Consider the following 22,812-nt stretch of genomic DNA (forward strand, 5'->3'; position numbering starts at 1 on the left):
CTAATATTGACAAATTATTTTTAATATGCTTTTCTATATAATCCTTCTAACTCTCTTACAGGTTATTTCGGTTCTCGACAATCAAAGTAAGGTTGATCTATGAGATGATTATACTATTTTGCTTAATATATATTTACATATGCTATTAGTAGATCTTTTTAGACTGGCGATGTTTGTTAAATGTGTTGTTTAAAATAAGTTCTTTATGTTGTGCAATTGTCTTTTAGATTTTGCCAGTGTTTTCATTTTTATGTTGGAAATAAAATTTTAATTCAATTCAATAAAATGCTGACTACATATTGGAATTCAATTTTTACAGGTGTTCCTTACTAGAGAATTGAATATTTACATGGAGAAAATTTCGATTCTTGGTTTCATTTTAGCTATTCTCTATTTCATAACAACAGAACTTGCATGTAATGGTCATACCCGTATCGACAACAATGTTCAATCTGAACAAAAGGCTCTTATCGACTTCAAAGTGGTCTCAAAGATCCCAACAATCGGCTTTCATCATGGAAAGGAAGCAATTATTGCTACTGGCAAGGAATTAGTTGCGAAAATGGCACAGGATTGTCATTTCAATTGATCTTCATAACCCTTATCCTCGTGAGAATGTATATGAGAACTGGAGCTCTATGAACTTGAGTGGAGAAATTAGTCCTTCATTGATAAAACTCAAGTCTTTGAAATATCTAGATTTGAGTTTCAACTCATTCAAAGCCATGCCAGTTCCTCAATTCTTTGGGTCTCTGGAGAATTTAATATATCTAAACTTATCGAGTGCTGGGTTTAGTGGATCAATTCCTTCAAATTTAAGGAATCTTTCTAGCTTGCAATATCTCGATCTTTCTTCTAAGCATCTTGACGATATTGATTTTGAGTATCTTGACAATATTGATTTTGAATATTTTAATAATTTATTTGTTGAAAATATTCAATGGATGACTGGCCTTGTTTCCTTGAAGTATCTTGGTATGAATTATGTTAACCTTTCATTGGTAGGAAGTCGGTGGGTTGAGGTGGCAAACAAGCTTCCAAGTTTAACTGAGTTGCATCTAGGTGGTTGTAGCCTCTCTGGCTCATTTCCATCTCCAAGCTTTGTTAATCTTACTTCACTTGTTGTTATAGCTATCAACTCCAACTACTTCAATTCCAAGTTTCCTGAATGGCTTTTAAATGTCAGCAACCTTGTATCCATTGATATAAGTGACAATCAACTGCATGGGAGAATTCCACTTGGTCTTGGTGAGCTACCCAATTTGCAATACTTAGATCTATCTTTAAATGCCAATCTCAGGGGTAGTATCTCTCAACTATTGAGGAAGAGTTGGAAAAAGATAGAAGTTCTAAATTTGGCTCGTAATGAATTACATGGTAAGCTTTTTTGTGTTATTAGAAAAATTGATATTTATTTGTTGATATGTTAATGTATAGTTAAGTATAGTTCACGATTGTGTATACAAGTGTTGAATATGTGTCAATATACAAATATCAAATAATCACTATATTTGATTCACTTGTTGGAAACAAAATTCTTCTTATTAAAAAAAAAAATTATTTTGAATTTTAAATTTCTTAGAAGGAAATTTAGTTTCTTTTTTATCTAAGAAAAAAATATGTAGTTTAACCATTTATGCTTATGAAGTATCAATGTTATTTGACAATTTTTTGTGTGAAGGCAAGTAATTATAAAAAGTGTTTGTCTACATGACTATTAAAAAAAATTGTTATCTTATAGGAGTATGGTTTTTTTTTTTTAATCCTTAACTTCCTTTTTTACTTTAAATTAGTTGATGAATGATTTATTATTTATTATTGCCAATAATTATACATTTGTTATATTAATTATTTTTTGAATGTTTTCATTTCATTTTGACATAACTCTCATTTTTTCAATTTGTTTTGCTCCTGAGGATAATAATTTGAGCATGTACTAAATTGAATATTTATATGATGGTTGAATTGATATATGATGTGCTCTGTCACTTATGTTTTAATATTTTACTAAATTTAGTTATTAAATGTTTTCCATTTTTTATTCTCATGGTATACCTTTCTTTAAACTATTCTATTAAAATTTTATTCTAAATTGTTATGTTTATTTAAAGTACTTCCTGTTCCTATAAAATTTAAATAATTATAATTTACTATTCACTTATATTTGAAAAGCTTGTAACTAATAAATTAAAAAAATCACATTGTATTAAAATTTAAAAATTTACTTTCTTTGTATCTCCAAAAAGAATTAAATTCCTATTTTGACAATTTATGTTTGTTAAGAATCTTTATCATCAAATACCCTTCAATCATCTCCTACATATTTTCAATTTCTATTTTCTCTCACTAATTCATCTATTATATCAAATTATTGTAATTTATATACTGAGATATGACATTTCATGGGTTAGACTAGAAATTGAAACCATAAAATTGAACATTAAGTGAATATGATATTGCATTTCATGTTCTTAAATATTGTTATTGAAATTTTAAAAAATTTAAGGTAGTAAAAAATTTCTAATATGTATGTTTTCTAAAACAATTTTTGAATATCATTATTATTTTTTTTATGGTAGTTTACTATTTATATTAGAGTTTCTATGAATTTCTATGTTTAGAAATAAAACATATGAAGCTTATCCAAACACAACCTTAAAGAAACAATTAATGTCAATGATTAATCCTACTAGTCTTATAACAGTGAAATCAATTACTTTATTTCATGGTTATCAGAAAAGATAAAAAAAAGTACCTAAAAAAAATCTAATATTTTTTTCTTATTTTTTCTTTAAACTAATTGTTCATTAATTAATTTGTTTTGTTATTTACTATTTTTATTATTTGTTTGTTACATAATTTTAATCAATACATATTTTTATTCTTGGTCATTGCAGGTTCAATTCCTAGCTCCATTGGAAACTTTTGCAACTTAAAATATCTGGATTTGAGGGGTAATTACTTGAATGGAAGTTTACCTGAGATTATCAAAGGACTTGAAACCTGCAGTTCTAAAAGTCCTTTGCCTAATTTGACGGAATTGATCTTGTACGATAATCAATTGATGGGAACATTGCCGAACTGGTTGGGTGAGCTTAAAAATCTCAGGGCACTCGGTTTATCCGGGAACAAATTTGAAGGTCCCATCCCTGTTTCTTTATGGACATTGCCACACTTGGAGTATTTGTATCTTTCACGGAATGAGTTGAATGGAAGTCTCCCAGATAGTGTTGGACAACTTTCTCAACTGCAAGACTTGGGTGTTGGTTCGAATCATATGAGTGGAAGTCTCTCTAAACAACATTTTTTGAAGCTGAGTAAGTTGGAGTATCTACGGATGGGCTCCAATTCTTTCCATTTGAATGTCAGTCCCAATTGGGTTCCCCCTTTCCAGGTGAAATATCTTGATATGGGTTCATGCCACTTGGGTCCTTCATTTCCGGCTTGGCTGCAATCTCAAAAGAACCTCAAGTATCTTGATTTATCAAATGACTGCATTTCAAGTCCCATTCCAGATTGGTTTTGGAATATTTCTTTGAATCTGCAAGGGTTGAATCTTTCTCACAATCAGTTACAAGGTCAGCTACCAAATTCATTAAATTTTTATGATGAATCAGAGATTGATTTCAGTTTCAACCTCTTTGAGGGACCTATTCTTTTTTCAATCAAAGGGGTCTATTCACTAGATCTCTCCCACAATAAATTTTCTGGCCCTATCCCACTGAACATAGGTGAATCCCTACCCAACTTGCATTACCTTTTCCTTTCGGAAAATCAAATAACAGGGACCATCCCAGATTCCATAGGACACCTCTTCTCTCTTGTAGTCATTGATTTTTCAAGGAATAATTTGACTGGAAGCATTCCTTCTACCATAAATAATTGCTCTAGGCTCTTTGTTCTAGACCTTGGAAACAACAATTTGTTTGGGATGCTACCAAAGTCGTTGGGTCAGTTACAATTGCTTCAATCATTGCACTTGAACCACAACAAGCTTTCAGGAGGGTTCCCCTCATCTTGGCAAAATTTAACAGGTTTGGATGTCCTTGATCTCAGTTACAATAGATTATCGGGTCAGGTTCCTGCTTGGATTGGAGCTGCTTTTGTAAATCTTGTAATTCTCAACTTGAGGTTGAATATGTTTTTTGGAAGACTTCCTTCTCGACTTTCAAATTTAAGCTCCCTGCATGTCTTAGACATTGCACAAAACAATCTGACGGGTGAAATTCCAATCACTTTGGTTGAGCTTAAAGCCATGGCTCAAGAGCAATTGACTATATATTGGTTAAATGAGAATGCCAACTCCTGGTATGATGAACGATTGGTTGTGATTGCCAAAGGCCAAAGTCTTGAATATACCAGGACTCTTTCTCTTGTTGTAGGCATTGACCTATCCGACAATAATTTAAGTGGAGAGTTTCCCCAAGAAATAACAAAATTGTTTGGTTTGGTGTTTTTGAACTTGTCGAGGAATCACTTCACTGGCCAAATTCCTGAAAACATTTCAATGTTGCGACAATTGTCATCTCTTGATTTGTCAAGCAATAAGCTTTCCGGCACCATTCCTTCAAGCATGGCCTCATTATCATTCTTGAGTTATTTGAATCTATCAAATAACAATTTCTCTGGTAAGATCCCCTTTACAGGGCAAATGACAACCTTCACCGACCTGGCCTTTGTGGGAAACCTTGATCTATGTGGAGCTCCATTGGCCACAAAATGCCAGGATGAAGATCCAAATAAAAGGCAAAGTGTTAGTGACAAAAATGATGGTGGCTATGTTGATCAATGGTTTTACTTGAGCGTTGGCTTGGGATTTGCCATGGGCATCCTAGTTCCATTTTTTGTTTTGGCAATAAGGAAATCTTGGTGTGAGGCCTATTTTGATTTTGTGGATGAAATTGTCAGATGGTTGTTGAGGGGAAGAGCAACCTATGCCAAAAATCATCCTAGAAGGCGATAAATTTTGTTTGTAGATCTTTCTATGCTTTATGTATCATTATAAGCTTTGGAAGTGAATTTCATCACAGTTGCAATAGAAGAAAAGAGCTTGACACCTCTTATTGATTCTACACTAAGAAGTCTTGCTTATCATATTTCTCAGCTCCTTATCAATCATAAACTCCTTGTACAACCAAATATTGTGAAATTTTGTATGAACATAACCAAAGAAGTGAAAAAACAGTTTTTGAATTTTCAATGGAAGCAAATACATCTTATTATACCCTATTCAAGTTCTAAAGCAATATAGATTGTAGAGCCTCATCTCGATCCTCTTTGTAAAGAACAGAAAAAACTGGATACCCTGTGCCACCAACACAACACAAATTAGACTTCTTAAAATTGAGACTATCTAAGTGTTGTCTAGGTAGATGACTTGCAGATACCCTGTGCCACCAACACTACACAAATATACAAATCATCAGCAGGAAGATGCAGTTGGGATAAAGAAACCTATCAGACCTGAAACAACTCAATTTTCCAACTAAATAATCCAGAAACTGACTTTGGCCGATGACTTGGAAACGAGAAAGTGTAATAAGCAGCACAACAGAGGATATGGTTTCCAAAACAGGGCTCTCTGCAATTGAAAATGCACCAGACACTCTGTTTTATTGTTCCTATGTTGAATAAGAGGAGGTTGAAAAAGCTCAATATGGTTTTTGTTTGTGGACTTACATAGATGAGTAGGAGGAACATGCAACATGGATTTTATACTGCAGCATGCAACATGGAGTCCATCTGATGATTCCGTTACGTTTTTGTTAAGAAAATAGTAATCTTTTAATAAAAATAGATATTAATATTTTAATAAATCAATAAAATCGTATTTATTTGTTAAGTTTTAAAATTTATAGATTTATTAAAATATTAGTAAAATAAAATTTATAGATTTATTGAAATATATTCAAATGCAAAATAAGGAGTGAGAATGAATATCTCTTTCATTATCATGTTTAGAATGAGAATTAAATAAAAAATGATTACAACAAATAAATGAATTTCTATAAACAATTTTTAAAAACTCTTTTCTAATAGTAAAAAACAAAAAACTGATTTATATAAGTTGTTTTTAAAAATAATTTTATATTTTGATTTTGTAAATTTAATTTGTATAATACAAATAAAAAAATAACTTTATTATTATAACTGAATTAAAAATAAATAGTTTTTAATAAAATACAAAAATAAATTAAAAATAATTCAACTCTTTTCCTGCTGGGCCAGTTTGGCCTTTTTTATTTTTATTTTTTTATTTTTGTATTCCCCACCAGCCAACCTTTTGGGCTCTCTTATGGGGGTCGCATCCCTGGGCCTAATTTCTGGGCCAATTTGGGCCTCCCTTTTTTAATATATATAATTTTTCTGAAGCCTTTTTTGCCTCTTTAAAGGGACCATTTTCTGGCCCGTATGTCGGCCCATTTTCTGGCAACTTTGGGGCTTTTGAATTTTTATTTTATTTTCTAATATTTTAGTTATGAATTATAATATTTTAGAACTTCACACAAATATTTTACTTTAAAAAAGAATATTAAATTAAAAATAATAATAAATATTTCAATAAACCACGTCATGATAAATTTCATACATAACAAAAAATATAAATTATGTATTTTTTTTTATATAAAAAAAGATGATAATATTTTAGTGAAAGTTAAAAAAGATACATTAATATAAGAAGTTGTTAACCTTATTTTTAGGGCGAGGAGTGATCTTAAACACAACATTAATGGGCTTAAAAGCAGGCTTCTGCACCTCAATTGGACCTGCCACATGGCACCATGTCATAGGCCAACCCTCCCCTCTTCCTCCCCTCACCCACACCCAACCGAAACCCACCCCACATAATACCCAATAAAAATGGGTTGGGCCTAATTTTGGCCCATTTTCCTGGTCTGGATAGTTTGTCCCTTTTTTTTTCAATTCCCCCATCCAGTCTTTTAGGCCCTCTTATGGGTCCCATCCCTAGGCCCAATTTCTGGGCCAATTTTGGACCTCACTTTTTTTTTTATTTCTCCGACTCTTACTCCTCCCATCCATGGGAATTAAGTTTGAGACACCAACCAATAGAGCCACTTTCATATATATAAAATCCGTCTTTAATATTGTTGAAACCATCCAAAGCTGACGGGTTGATTCAAAGAGACCAAACTTTTGCCACCCATGGGAAAAGGATTCCAAATATAAAAATTGACATTAATGTTTCCGAACAACTTTGTCATGGTTCAATAATAAATAGAAACATATCCATCCTATAAGTCTGATAAATCTTTTTTTTTTTTTTTTATAAGGAACGAGGAGATGTATTAATATAAAGGAGAAAAAAGGTCCATGAACTAAACCAAAGGGAAAGTCAAGCACTGATCATCATTATTACCTGTACCTGTAAATTTGAAGATTTTTCTTGGACCCTTATTACCAATCTTCTACCTTTGATATGAGACAAGTAGGGCCTGCAGGCTCATCCAATTCAGAGGTCATCTATCGAATCCTAGGTTATTCTTAGGGATGAGTTTCTCTATCAAAAGCAGATTTGCTTCTAAAATCCTCTTGCAGATAATTTCTATTCTGTGGACATCTGGATCACCGAAAGCAAACTTTCTTGGGTGAGATTGTAATTTTATTTTCTTAACATGTATCAAGGTAAGATGCATAAGTACTCGACAATTTTTCTTATCAGATTGATGAACTTTCTTAAATGTGACATTGTTGAGTATCTAACAATTTTTTCCATATATTTTGAAAGCGGTTTGCTACAATTTGTTTGGTGTGTATTGAAATTTTAATTTATGCATATTTCTTTCTTTTTGGGTTACATACAATGGACAAGGATTAGGTACCAAGAAATGACAAAAAAAAAATATTAAAAAAATGATTAAAGAAAAGTGGTCATGGTGATAGAACCGGTATAAACTTTGAATTAAATGGAAGAGGCAAGGAATCTTCCAGTACCACAATCATTTGATCACTTGCAACCATCCCAAGGAGCAGCCAACAATATTCAATTTCATCAATCTATCCCTTTGATCAAAAGATCATAAATGATTTCCGGACTTTCCATCTCTTAGAAATATCTGTTGCCACTCATAGGAAAAGGCTTCCAAATATAAAACTTTACATTAATGTTACCCAAACAATTTTGATTATCTGTAAGCATTGATTGTCATTATTCGAATTGGATCCTTATCATCAATCTTCTGCATTTTATATGAGGCATGTGGGGCCTGAAGTCTCATTCAATTCAGAGGTCATCTATCTAATCCTAGGGTATTCTTAGCCATGAGTTTCTCTATCTAATGCCTCTGAAATTCTCTCTACCTTGGATGTTTTGATCTACCACAATCATCAAAAGTAGATTTGCTTTTAAAATTCTCTTGCAGGTAATTTCTATTCCATGGATATTTTGATCTGGAATAATCATTCAGTGCAAACATTCTTGGGTGAGGTGATTCTAATTATTTTTTCTTAACATGCATAGAAGGATGATGCACTAGTACTTGACAATTTTTCTTATCTACTTAGATTGGTGATCTTTCTTACATGTGTTATCGAGTGTCTTGATGCATTTGTTTTCTTTTTATTCGTATATGGGAAACAAAATTTTTCTTCAATTCATGAAAGGAGATTGTAGACCCCCTTTCAAGAGCCGGGGACTTTAGGTTTTTTTTTTTTAAGGTTTTTATAACATTGGAAGGGTGCCTCCTCGTCACCAGCAGCTGGCAGCACCCTAGGCAAGTGGGGGGACCCCTTCCCGACACAGGAGACGAGCTGCATGGACTGGCAGAGAGATGGCGGACCATGCTGGTGGTTGGCAGACGACGTGCTCGCTGACGGGTGAATAGGAGAGCCGGTAATGGCTTGCTGAGGAAGACACAAATAGAGGTAAAAGTATGGCGGGGGAGGAGCTTTTCTTCAGGCGGGATATCCAGAGAAGAGGAGCTTCCTTTCTGGGAGAGGAGGCTAAATAGAGGTGGAGGTTTTGTGAGATCAAAATATTTTTGCTTGAGGGAGCATCCAGGTGAGCTCACCATGTATCCTTTGCTTTATTTTTACCACTATTGTTTTCTCTTTCCCCTGGAGTTGTTCGGGTTCCGCTTTTATGCTTGGTTTGGAATAACAGGAGTTATATCTGAGTAGCATCAATTTCTGGTTTCTTCATATGCTTGCTGATCGTTTCATTCATTATCCCTCATAGTATTAGTCTTAACCTGGAGAAGTTTTGTTGCTTCATTTTGCTCTATGTGGAGATATTAATTGTTGTTGTCTCATTTGAACTGTTTTTGCTACCCTTACCCACCTGATTCATGTCTAAACCCCATCTTCCCATCTTGTGTGCCCTTTAAACTCATCGCCAAACCCTCCACTTGTGTTCCTCGTGTGTCATTACTAAGCTCTCTTACCTCCTCGGACCTATTTTGCCGAAGTACTGACCCTTCAGGATTATCTTCAACTTAAGAAGTGGTGAAGGGGTCTGACGTCCTTCTCATCAGAGCAATGAAGTTCCCCGTCTCACCTGGTATTCATATTGTCATTCAGTGCAAAGTTGCATCTAACCTTCCTAAACTAGTTGAAGGTTCGAAGTGTTTGGCTAAATCAGACCCTACGGTGTATTGTGCTATTGAGAAACCTTGGGAAGCATCATTGATGGTGCGGATGAACTCCACCTGGAGATCTGTTTGAAGGGTCTGCGGAATAATTTCCTGGTTGGTGCTGAAATTGTCAGGTCTGACCCTGTTGCGTCTTTCCGTGAGACTGTTTTCGAGAAGCCCTGCAGAGCCATGATGATCAAGTCCTCTAACAAGCATGACCGTCCCTATGTGAGAGCCCAATGGAAGAAGGAATTACAGGGACTATTGATGCTAGTTGTGTTGACCCAAGATGTGTTCCCAAAGCTCGATCCGAGGCCTTGTCTGAGGAGTTTGTTTGTGACAAAGATCTTGCAAAAGAAATCCGGTGTTCTGAAACTGAGACCACAGATCCCAACATGGTGGTTGGTATGTGTAAGAGAGATGCAATTCCTAGAGGAGGTGATCAAGTCATGCCCAGAACCCGCTAAAAAAAGAGTTTTGCCTCATGGAATCGATGTTTATTGTTTAGCAAGGATGATGGAGGTACGGCCTGGTGAACTTCCAATAGAGGTGCTCGGTTCACTCACGTCAGAATGACTGCAGTGCAGCCTGAACATCACAATGAGATGAATGCCTTGATTCATGCATGGCAGTCCAAAACTCATCTGAAGTCTCCCTTGAAGCTCCAAATTCACCCATCCATGTGCAGTAGAACCATGCAAACCCGGCCATCCTTCCATCCCATTTTCTTCATACCCAACTTTCTCTCTCTAATATTTTCATACCCATCCCCATAGGAATCCCCTAAGTCACCCACTGTCATGCACAGAACCATGCATACGTACTCTCCATTACCTATGTCACCACCATGCCTCCTATTTTCATATCCATTTCCTTCACACCCATCAAAACTTCTCACACCCATTTCTTACACTACCTGTAATCCTATCCAAAACCATTAACATCCATCACCTCTCACACCCGTCGCACCTCAGTTTCGCTACCAAACCGGTCACCCCTCACTTCTCTCTCTACACCACCACATACTTATTTCACTCTCTATGCTCCCTCATGCATTCCTATCATCCATATATCCACCGCATCCATCTTCCCCTCATTCATGCTTCATCCAATCTGCTCACTTACACGAAGCCTCATGAGTGCATGCTATCCTTCACCCCTTCAAATACCCATTAAAACCATCACTCATATTACCCACCACCTCGTGCATGGCGACTATGTTCCACTACCTATCCAAGTAATCCCCTCTCATATCCTCATGCCTAAGAATATTTTCCAAAACCACCACACTTTAGAAGGTGGTGAGAGTTTTCTATTTATAATCATTTACAGAATATTACAAATCAAATAATATCAAACTGATTACAAAAGAAATGGAAAGTAGGAAATAATATCAAACTTGATTACAAAGGAATAGCATGTAATCAAGGGTCAAATATGATACATATGGTAAATTGTAATGGAAAAGCTAAGTATCCTTAACACCCCCCCCCCCCCCGCAAGCTGAGCATCGGATTGGAACGAATGTGAAGCTTGGATCGGAAAAATTCAAATAAAGGTCGAGAGACACTTTTGGTGAATATGTCAGCAACCTGGAGGTGGGAGGGCACATACTGGGTGCGAAGTTTGCCAGCGACAACGAGTTCCCGAAGGAAGTGGTAATCTAATTCAACATGCTTGGCCCGCTTGTGAGAAACAGGATTGGAACTCAAAAAGATAGCACTTTTGTTGTCACATAAGAGTAGGGGCTGCTGTGGAATGGGGACCTTGAGGTCATGCAAAAGATGCGTAAGCCAAAGAAGTTCAGCAGCAGTCATAGCAAGGGCACGATACTCAGATTCACAGCTAGAGCGTGAGACAGTAGGTTGCTTCTTTGCACTCCAAGATACTAGATTGTTACCAAGATAAATAGAGTAGCCGGATGTAGAACGACGAGTATCGGGACAGCCAGCCCAATCAGCATCCGAATAAGCCACTAGCTCACTAGGAATAGTGGATGGACGAAAGGTAAGGCCAAAGTGGAGTGTGCCCTTAACATAGCGAAGAATACGCTTGACAGCAAGAAAATGATCTGTAGTAGGGGCGTGCAAAAATTGGCTGACAGAATTGACAGCATGGGCAATATCTGGACGCGTAATGGTCAAGTACTGAAGGGCGCCAACAAGAGATCGATAGAGAGTAGGATTAGAGAAAGGAGAACCAGCAACAGTCAGGTGTTGGGAAACAACCATGGGGGTGTGAACAGGTTTGCTGTCGAGCATCTGAGCACGAGTAAGAATATCTCGAGCATATTTTAACTGACTGATAAAGAGACCATCAGGAGTGGGCGAAGCTTCAAGACCAAGAAAGTAACTGAGGGAGCCCAAATCCTTGGTAGCAAACTCAGAATGAAGCTTGCGAGTAAAACTGTCAAGAAGTGATGGGTTGTTGCCAGTAACAATAATGTCATCAACATAAAGAAGTAAATAAATAAGACTAGACTGCTGATGAAAGACAAAAAGAGAGGTGTCAGCGCGGCTAGAAGAAAAATCGAGTGTAAGAAGAAATGAGCTGAAACGTTGAAACCAGGCACGAGGAGCTTGCTTTAAACCATAGAGGGCTTTCTTTAACAGGCATACATGAGTGGGAAAACAAGAATCAATATATCCAGGAGGTTGTTCCATATAAACATGTTCAGTAAGGGTGCCATTGAGGAAAGCATTCTTGACATCAAGTTGCCGAAGAGGCCATTTATTTGTGACAGCAAGAGAAAGCACAACACGAACAGTAGTAGCTTTGACAACCGGACTGAAAGTGTCTGTGTAGTCGAGACCAGGTACCTGGGTATAACCTTTAGCAACAAGGCGAGCCTTAAGACGCTCGACGGATCCATCCGGAAAATATTTAGTGCGAAATACCCATTTAGAGCCCACGATGTTGGTGTTGACAGGCCGAGGGACCAAAATCCAAGTACCATTTTGTTGTAAAGCTTGAACTTCTTTATCCATGGCAGCAAGCCAAGCAGGATTCTTAGCAGCAGATTTGAATCCTTTTGGCTCAGTGGATGCAAGAAGAGCAGAAAGAAGTCCAGAGGAGCCCAAGACACCAAGATTTGCTGGATGACGAGTCTTGAAAATACCAGCTTTGGCTCGTGTGATCATAGGATGAGAGCCCAAAGAAGAAGAGGAATCAGCAGCAAGCTCAATAGAATGTGGACTGGAAGCCAAGGGTGGCAAAGAGGAACCTGCAAGAGAAGTATCAACCTGCACAGACTCATCCACAAGATCAGAACAAATATTACATGGAGAGGAGGTGGATCGAGGAATGTGCGGGGAAGGAAAGGTAGGGGAAGGGGGAGATGGATCAATATGGTGAAGACGTGGTTCCAAGAAATTTGAAATATGAAGAGAGGAAATAGGTTGGGCTTGGGAGCTTGGGGCAGTAGGAAAGTGAGTTTCGTCAAATTGAGCGTGGCAGGTGATGTATAGCTTAGAGGTGGTGGGATCAAGACAACAAAACCCTTTATGAGAGGGACTATAACCCAAGAAAATGCAAGGAATGCTGCAGGGAGAAAGTTTGTTAGGCATATAATCACGCAAGCAAGGATAAACACGACAACCAAAAAGATGAAAATTCTCATAATGCGGAGAGTAGCCGTATAAAAGTTCAAAGGGTGACTTACCACCAAGAAGTGGAGTGGGCAACCGGTTGATGATATAAGTTGCAGTGCTGAAAGCGTCAACCCAGAAACGAGGAGAAAGGTGAGAGTGGAAGAGAAGGGCCAAGCCAGTCTCAGTCACATGACGATGTTTTCTCTCAGCACGACCATTTTGAGCAGGTGTATATGGACAAGAGAGTTGATGATGGATGCCAGAAGTACGTAAGTGAGCTTTGAAGCAAGTATTATTAAATTCAGCACCTCCATCACTTTGAAAAACCTTGATACGAGCGGAATGTTGGTTTTCCACAAATTTTTGAAATTGAAGAAAAATATCAAAGAAATCAGATTTAAATTTCAAAGGATAAAGCCAAGTAAACCGGGAATAATCATCAATAAAAATAACATAGTAAAGAAAACCTGAATTTGATTTGATGGGGGAAGGACCCCAAAGGTCACAATGAATAAGATCTAACACATGAGACGACCTATGTTCATTTCGGGAATAAGGTAATCGATGATTTTTCGCAAGTTGACAAGTACTACATAGTGAGGGAGAGGGCAATAAAGACGTAAGAGAAATATGTCCTTTTTTATTTAAAAAAGAAATTACAGAATAATTCACATGACCTAGGCGAGCATGCCATAAATCATATGAAGCACGTAGAGATTTATTTTTAAGGGCAGAAATAAAGGCAGAGTTGCCGCGCTCCAACACATATAACCCTCCATCTCTTTTACCGGTCGCCACCACCCTTCCTGTTTGACGATTCTAGACAGTAAAAAGATTATTAGTAAATGTAACGGAGAGAGGAAAATCAGACGTTAATTTACTAATTGAAAGAAGATTTTTAGTGAGATGAGGGACAACCAAGACATCTAATAAGTGAATATTTGGAACAGGAGAAAGAGTACCAGTGTGGGTAATGGGTAGAGAGGCACCGTTTCCTACGATCACAGAGTCCTTACCCATGTAATTTTTGGACTGATCCAAAATAGATGGATTGGTGGTCATATGAGCCGAAGCTCCGGTGTCCAAAAACCAGTCAGCAGCCTCGGGTTCAGAAAGAGAACAAGATGTGTTGAAGGCCTCGGCAAGATGAGCAGAGGAATCAGTCCGAGCATACCGTTGGTTGCAGCGGTCAGCATAATGGCCCTCTATGCGACAAATTTGGCAGCGAGGTGGTCGACGACCATGACCAGAGTAGGTTCGCCCTCGGTTGGAAGAGTTGTTGTTGTGGGAATGAGAACGGCCTCGCTGGTTGTTACGGAAAGCAAATGGAGTTCCATGGGAAGTGGTGCGACTGCGATTAGTGGCTGTGAATGCCACAGTGGTGGGTTCAGAAGACTCAAGGGATCGCTGGAACAACTCAAAACTTTCAGCTTTGTAAACTAGATCTGCAAAACAGGGGAGAGGGGTGAGAGCCATCTGAGCTGTAGAAAAACTGGAAAAATCGGTGCCGAGTCCACGAAGGAACCAGTGCACTTTGTCAGTGTCCTCGACAGGTCTTCCAATGGCATGAAGCTGGTCACAAAGTGTTTTGAAGGTACGGGCATACTCAGCAACGGGTTTGGTGCCGCGTTTCATCAGCTGCAAGTCATCCTTGAGTCGTAGTTCACGGGCTTTCGAATGATGGCTGAATGTATTCTCCAATGCGAGCCAAACTTCACGGGCAGTGGAGAGACCAACAACGGCAGCAATGGCTTCCTCAGTGAGAGAGGAGAGCAAGAGACAGAGAAGCCGTTGATCAGCTGCTTTCCATGCCAGATATTTCGTGCTGAGTGTGGTAGAAGTTTCTGGTTCAAAACAGGGTGGTGGAACAAAAGTTCCATCAACGTAGCCCAACAGGTCTTGACTCTCAAGGAGAGGAAGAAGTTGGCTTTTCCAGAGAAGATAATTGGAGGAAGAAAGTTTGATGGTGATCATGTGGATTAGAGTGTTGAAAGGAAGAAGATGAGAGGATTCGGAAGCCATGGAGAAAAATGGATTGGGGTTGCTAAACCAGACTGGCTCTGATACCATAAGAATATTTTCCAAAACCACCACACTTTAGAAGGTGGTAAGAGTTTTCTATTTATAATCATTTACAGAATATTACAAATCAAATAATATCAAACTGATTACAAAAGAAATGGAAAGTAGGAAATAATATCAAACTTGATTACAAAGGAATAGCATGTAATCAAGGGTCAAATATGATACATATGGTAAATTGTAATGGAAAAGCTAAGTATCCTTAACAATGCCCACTATACTCATTATTCATACCCATTTCTTAATACTCATGCATATCACCACTCTTCCGATACCCGTCTTATTCATTTTCCTTTCCACCACCTTTTCTCCCTCTACTCAACACCAACCCCTCTATGCATGGTTTATCCTCATTTTTCTTACCACCTTTCACACTCATCTTGTCCATCATCAAATTCATGTCCTTTTTCCTATCCACCCAAACTCACTTCCTATCCGTGGGCATGAGAATTATCCCACCATATTTCTCCATCACCGTTCAAGCTGCCATCTCGATCTCCATATTCCTCAAATCCGTCACCCATCGGTCTTCATGCATGACGTCTCCTTGCCGACACTGCAGCTCCTCACGTCTACTGCCATAACTAGTGAACAATTTCTTTTGGAGACCTCCGCCGAAGCCATCCTACAGGTTATTATGTGCTCTGCCTTGGTTATTGCATGAAGGTTCGGGAAAGAAATCTTCTAAAGTGCACTGTGGTAAGTTTCCAGGACGTGAATAGAGGGTTTGATTGCATGTATGGCAAAAATCCTTTGTCAGGACTTCACTGTATGAGAATGACCATGCATGACCTCGATCTCAGCGGCTGGATAGATCCTAATAGATTGCACACTATCTCTGAACCCCATAAGAGGTTCTCTATTTCGGGGCTCTTTCAGATAATAAGTGCAGAAGGTAACCTCGCTTGTGAAGCATTAAAGAACAGATTGGGTCCATTGGTGCGCCAAGAGAGAGGAACTTTGGTAAGATCGTGGACAACCAAGCTGAGGATCCGGAATTCTTGGGCAACGTGAACAGGTCTGAGTTATTTCACATTGGTAAACTTCCAGTGAGCATCGAATGTACAAAATTGCAGATATGTTGTCGTTCTAGGTTTCGTCGACACGTTCAGAGGAAGAAGAGAAAGTACGAGCTTAAGTGTGACATGGCTTGCACTAAAGCTCGACTGGCGCTAGGAGTATGCTAGACATGCTGAAACACTAGATGCAGTTGCAAGTCACCTGGATATGGGTATATATAGCGAGTGGGATGAAGAAAGAAAAACTGGATTTTCTGACAAGAGAACTGAAAGGGAAGAGGCCTCTAGTTCCTCCAACTATAGGAGTTATTGCTGATGATAAAGAAGTGTGGGATACCTTCCGACTTGCCGCTGAGATAGGGAGGGATTCATTTGGAGCATATGTGATTTCTATGGCCTCCAATGCAAGCGATGTCCTTGCTGTGGAGCTTCTTCAAAAAGATGCTCGACTTGCTGTTCGTGGGGAGCTGGGCAGACCGTTTTCTGGTGGAACGCTGGAGGTGGTTCCTCTATTTGAAACTGTGAAGGACTCGAGAGGAGTTCTATTGGGCAGTGGCGACTGTATTATGATAGGAAGAACCTCGGATGGCCATATGAGTCTTTCCACGTGTCTGAAGATGTCAAGAAGCGTTGAAGTCCATGTCTCTGTCAGCATCGTTCCTCCTGGGCCCCCCATTACATACTCCTAGTTGTATGACCAACTTTGGCATGCAACTTTTCCGTTCTTTTTTTAGTCATGTGTCATCTTGCCACTTTTCCTCATCCCCTGACTTGTGGAAATAGTTTTCCTCAGCCCCTTTTTGTAAATGATTCTTCCGATTCTGGTTTTTAAATAATTTCGAGTCTCCAATTTTCCTATCATTAGAGTTTTTTTTTAGGTCCCATAAATCACCTTTTAATTTTTAGATAAAAATCGCTACCATTTTCTATTCGGTAAGCAATCTTTGTATTTCCTTTGTTTTTTTTTTTTTAAAAAGTGTTTTAAAATAAGCATGAACCCAATTCCGTAATTCCGAACAATGGAATTTATGATATTAATTCATGCAAAAATAAACGAGCTTTGGTGGGGCCCAACATCAAATAAATTTGCTTTAAAATGAAAATGAATTTTGAATGAAGTGCCACGCGTGCCTTTGATGATTTTGTACTCGATTTAGTGACATATAAGCTACGTTTATGCTCTTTATTGTGCACTGACCCTCTCCCTTGATAGCGCATAGTGGCTCACTGCTCAGGTACGCATCTACCCCATTCTGGTTTTTTTATATGCGTGCTTTGATTCTCATATATACATGATTACTCTAAGTATTCATTGATTCCCTCATCAATTGTCATGATTGTTTCATTTTATTAGTAGAGACCCAACTTTAGGGACTTAAAGGGGTGCTGCGGTCTTTACCGTACCTTCTCGATAAGTAACCTGACCCCCGAACCCGACCCGGTTTTTCACAGACCACCTTTCCCAAATAAGGAGTCACACTTAGGGTTTTCTTTCTTATTTTGTTTACTTTTTAAAAAAAAAATAATAAAACAAAAATAAGTGGCGATTCCAAGTCATTTTCTTAATAAATAAAAATCAATTTTCAAATAAAAATTGGGCTCGCCATCGAGTGGAAAATGCATGAGCCGAAGTGCGGGGTCCACGGAGATATAACATGTTGCAATTAAATTTTTACAGGTGTTCATAGTTGGTGAATTGCATAATAAATGGAGAGTTTTTCAATTCTGGGTTTTCTTTTAGCTCCTCTATTTAATGGTGAGAGGAACAATTGCTTATAGGGATGAAACTCATTTGACAGATTGCCTAGAATCCGACCGAGAAGCCCTTATTGACTTAAAAAGCGATCTCAAATATTCCAAAAATCAATTTTCATCATGGAAAGGAAGTAATTGTTGTCAATGGAAAGGGATTAGTTGTGAAAATAGTACCAGAAGTGTTATTTCCGTAGATCTTCATAATCCATAATCTCCTTTGTATGAATTTGAGAGAAGGAGCTCAATGAACTTGAGTGGGGAGATTAGTTCTTCATTGTTAAAACTCAAGTCCTTGAAACATTTAGACTTGAGTTTCAACACATTTGAAAGCATCCCAATTCCGGAATTCTTTGGATCTTTGAAGAATTTACAATATCTAAACATATCAAATGCGGGGTTTAGTGGTGTAATCCCTCCAAATTTGGGAAACCTCTCAAGGTTGCAGTTTCTTGATCTTTCTTCTCAATATGGGAATGGTCTATCTACTGATAATTTTGAGTGGATGATGGGTCTTATTTCCTTGAAGCATCTCAAGATGAACCAAGTCGACCTTTCATTTGTTAGATCAAATTGGGTGGATGTATTAAACAAGCTTCCGTTTTTAACTGAGTTGCATCTATCTGATTGTGGCCTCTCGGGTTCAGTCTCTCTAGCCTCAGTAGTTAATTTTACTACGCTTTCTGTTATATCCATGAGTTGGAACTACCTTGATTCAACAATTTTGGAATTGCTTGTAAATATCAGCAGCCTTACATTCATTGATCTAAGCTACAACAGCTTAAACAGTATTCCTCTTGGTCTCAATCAGCTACCTAATCTGCAATACTTGAACCTGTATGGCAATGGAAATCTTACTGGCAATTGCTCTTAACAATTGAGGGAAGGTTGGAAAAAGATAGAGGTCCTCATTTTGGCTTCAAATAACTTTCATGGTAAACTTCAAATAACTTTCACTGCTTTTCCTTAAATTTATTGCTTATGACTTTATAATTGGTATATATTATTATACTATTTGTTAATAGATCAATTTTTTTTTTCTTTTCTTTTCTTTTTTTGTTCTTGGTGATTGCAGGTAGCATTCCTGACTCCATTGGAAGCTTCTGCAACCTAAAATATTTGGACTTAGGCCATAATAACTTGATAGGTGCAGCTCTAAAAGTTATTTGCCTTACTTGACTAATTTGATCCTACCCAACAATCAATTGGTTGGCAAATTAGCAGAATGGTTGGGACTGCTAGAAAATCTCGTGGAACTAGACCTGTCATATAACAAGTTTGAAGGCCTTATCCCTGCTTCTTTAGGGGCATTGTCAAATCTGGAGAGCCTCAAACTAAACAATAACAGCCTTCAAGGTCCCATCCCTGCAACTTTAGGGTCATTGCAACACTTGACAGATATGTGGCTTGGAACTAACCAATTGAATGGGACTCTCCCAGATAGTTTTGGACAGCTTTCTGAATTCCAGAACAGTTGGGTCAGTTAAAGTGGCTTCGATCTCTTCACATGGAAAACAACAAGCTCTCAGGAGGGCTGCCCTCATCTTTCCAAAATTTGTCTAGTTTGGAAACTCTTGATCTCAGTTACAACAGATTGTCAGGTAACATCCCAACATGGATTGGAGCTGCTTTTATGGATCTTAAAATCCTTAACTTGATGTCGACTGGGTTCTCTGGCAGTCTTCCTTCTTGTTGAGATATTAGGAATGCTTTCCTTATATCATTATTTCCTTATATCATTTAGTGTTTAGATATTAGGAAAGTTAAGATATTATGAATATTGAGATATTAGGATATTAGTTGTTATTTCCTTATATTAATCTTTCCTTGTATCATCATTTCCCATTCTTAGAATGGTGATTACCCTCTATATATACTCTGTACATGAACGAAATAAAGTATGAATGAAAAACTATCATTCATCAATTTGAAGATGGTATCAGAGCCAGGGAACTAAAATCCTGGATATTTTGCTGTAAGGCTAACAATTGTCCCTCCTTTGCGAGAGAAAAAAAATGAGTGAAAAAAATACTATTGTTTTTCAATATGAAGGTAGTTTCAATCCAGAAATTATTTTGACGGAATCAAACTATGCTGTTTGGTCACAACTCGTGGAGATGCATATTGCCGAACGGGAAAAACTTTCCTACATCCGAGGTAAGACAAATCTACCAAAAGAGTCAGAAGATGGATATGAAAAATGTGTGCAGGAAGTCTTAGTTGATCCAAGGTGGAAAACAAGATTGGTTAGCCGATATCCTCACCAAAACTGCCTCAAGTCAAGTATTCTCAAAATTTTTTAGACAAGTTGGGCATGTGTGACATCTATGCACCAACTTGAGGGGGAGTGTTGAGATATTAGGAATGCTTTCCTTATATCATTATTTCCTTATATCATTTAGTGTTTAGATATTAGGAAAGTTAAGATATTATGAATATTGAGATATTAGGAAAGTTGAGATATTAGGATATTAGTTGTTATTTCCTTATATTAATCTTTCCTTGTATCATCCTTTCCCATTCTTAGAATGGTGATTACCCTCTATATATACTCTGTACATGAACGAAATAAAGTATGAATGAAAAACTATCATTCATCAATTTGAAGACTTCTGAGCTTTCATATCTACGTTCATTGCATGTCGTGGACCTCTCACAATAATTTGACTGGTAGCATTCCACCTACATTGGGTGGCCTCAAAGCAATGGCTCAAGAGAAAAATATAAACCAGTTTGTGTTATATGAGAGCTTTCAAGGCAGACAGTATGGAGGGCAATATTATGAAGAAAGCTTGGTTGTGAACATGAAAGGACAACGTCTAGAATATACCAGAACTCTTTCCCTTGTTACCAGTATAGACCTGTCTGACAATAATTTAAGTGGAGAGTTTCCAGAGGCAATAACAGAATTATTTGGTTTGGTGGCTCTCAACCTGTCACGGAACCACATTACTGGCCAAATTCCTGAAAGCATTTCAAGGTTGAAGGAATTGTTATCTCTTGATCTATCAAGCAATAAGCTCTTTGGCACAATTCCTTCTAGCATGGCTTCATTATCTTTTTTGGGTTATTTGAATCTATCAAACAACAACTTCTCTGGTAAGATTCCTTTTACAGGACAGATGACAACTTTTGATGAACTTGCCTTTGATGGAAACCCAGGTCTCTGCGGAGCTCCTCTTGTTGAAAAATGCCAAGATGAGGATTCTGATAAAGAGCACAACACTGGTACCGATGAAAATGACAATCATTTCATTGATCGGTGGTTTTATTTGAGCGTCGGATTAGGGTTTGCAGCAGGTATTTTGGTTCCTTATTTTGTTTTAGTAAGCAGGAAATCTTGGTGTGATGCTTACTTGAATATTGTGGATGAAATCATTGATAAGACATTCTGGTTGAGAAGAAGAAGAAGAAGAAGAAGAGCAGCAACCTATACCAGAAGTCATGGAAGACAACAATAAATTTTACTTGTAAAGCTATATGCATACACTTTGAAAGTAAATTTGATCGTTTTCACATACTGGGATGCCAACTTTAGTCATTTTCCATGCATGAAAAGTCTGCAAATCCAGTTCGTTTTCTCATCTCTAAGAATTTCAATTCTTCTTAACCCAAGTAACAAGCAATGAGAAAAATAGAAAGAAACACTTCAGTGTGCTCCACCATCTAAACCTTTTAACTCCTTGATGGGGGGAGGTAGGTACAATTATGTCTTCCGTGAATGATGCTATGAATGTGGAAAATTTTCTCATACTAATGAAATTTCTACCTCCTTGATGGGAAAAGTTTATAGGTTTATGAAAATTCTACAACATTATGGAAAAAGACTATTTGATAGTGATTGAACAACTCCTTCACCATGTGCAAAGTGCAATATCGTTTTGACCTGATATGTGCCAAGAAAGACTGAATTGGAGGATATAAAAGAATTTATAAATATTTTTTTTCCTTTTTATTTAAAAATGATCATACTGATAAAATTTTTAAATTTACAATATCAAAATTAACTCTCTGATTATTGTAGGTGAAATGAAAATTAGTTCTGAAAAAAAGTTGTGGGAATCATTATTATTAAATAGGAATAAATTTTTATTAAATTTATTAAATTTTTAATAATTTTTATTAAAAAATAAAAAAACAATTTATTAAAAGGAATAAATTTAATAAAAATTTAAATTTACATGATTTCTTGCCAATGATTTTTTTTTTTTTTAAATATACATCTGATTTCATTTTATTCTCCTACAAAAAATATTATTTTCATTTTCAATAAGATTTCAATTAAATTTAATTAATTAATATGGTATAAATTGAATTTAAAATGTTTTTAAAAAATCAAAACAAAAAATAAAAAATAATTTTTTTTTTTAATCCAAACAAGTCTTTTTGTTTTTTGTTTTTCTTTTAAAAAGTTATTTTTATAAAAATAACTTGTCAAATATCCTTAGTTTTATAAAACATTAAACAACTATTTTTGGTTCTTTAACTTAAAACAATTTCTAATAACAAGCATAAGAAATCATAGTCAAACAAGAAATTAAAAAAAATAAATAAAGTATTTATTTGACTTGTATTAAAAATGAATATTAAAATTATTTTTTTTCTTATAGTAATTTTTGTTTCACTAGAATAAAAAAATTGTTTCATAATTTTAAAAAAATCATTTATCTTTAACTCATGCATAATTCTAAATTTAATTTTTATTTTTTTAATAAGACTTAACTTGAATTTGATTTCATATGATTATAAATTAAATTTATAAATTTTTTATAAAATAAA

At 36.7% G+C, this 22,812-nt stretch overlaps 2 pseudogenes; both read left to right on the forward strand.

Moving 5' to 3' along the window:
* Positions 1-238: 238 nt before the first annotated feature.
* Positions 239-5,078, forward strand: LOC117922306 (annotated as a pseudogene).
* A 627-nt stretch (positions 5,079-5,705) lies between these two features.
* Positions 5,706-10,057, forward strand: LOC117921926 (annotated as a pseudogene).
* The last annotated feature ends 12,755 nt before the right edge of the window (positions 10,058-22,812 follow it).

Source organism: Vitis riparia, chromosome 9 (genome assembly GCF_004353265.1).
Source record: "Vitis riparia cultivar Riparia Gloire de Montpellier isolate 1030 chromosome 9, EGFV_Vit.rip_1.0, whole genome shotgun sequence".
Lineage (NCBI taxonomy): Eukaryota > Viridiplantae > Streptophyta > Magnoliopsida > Vitales > Vitaceae > Vitis > Vitis riparia.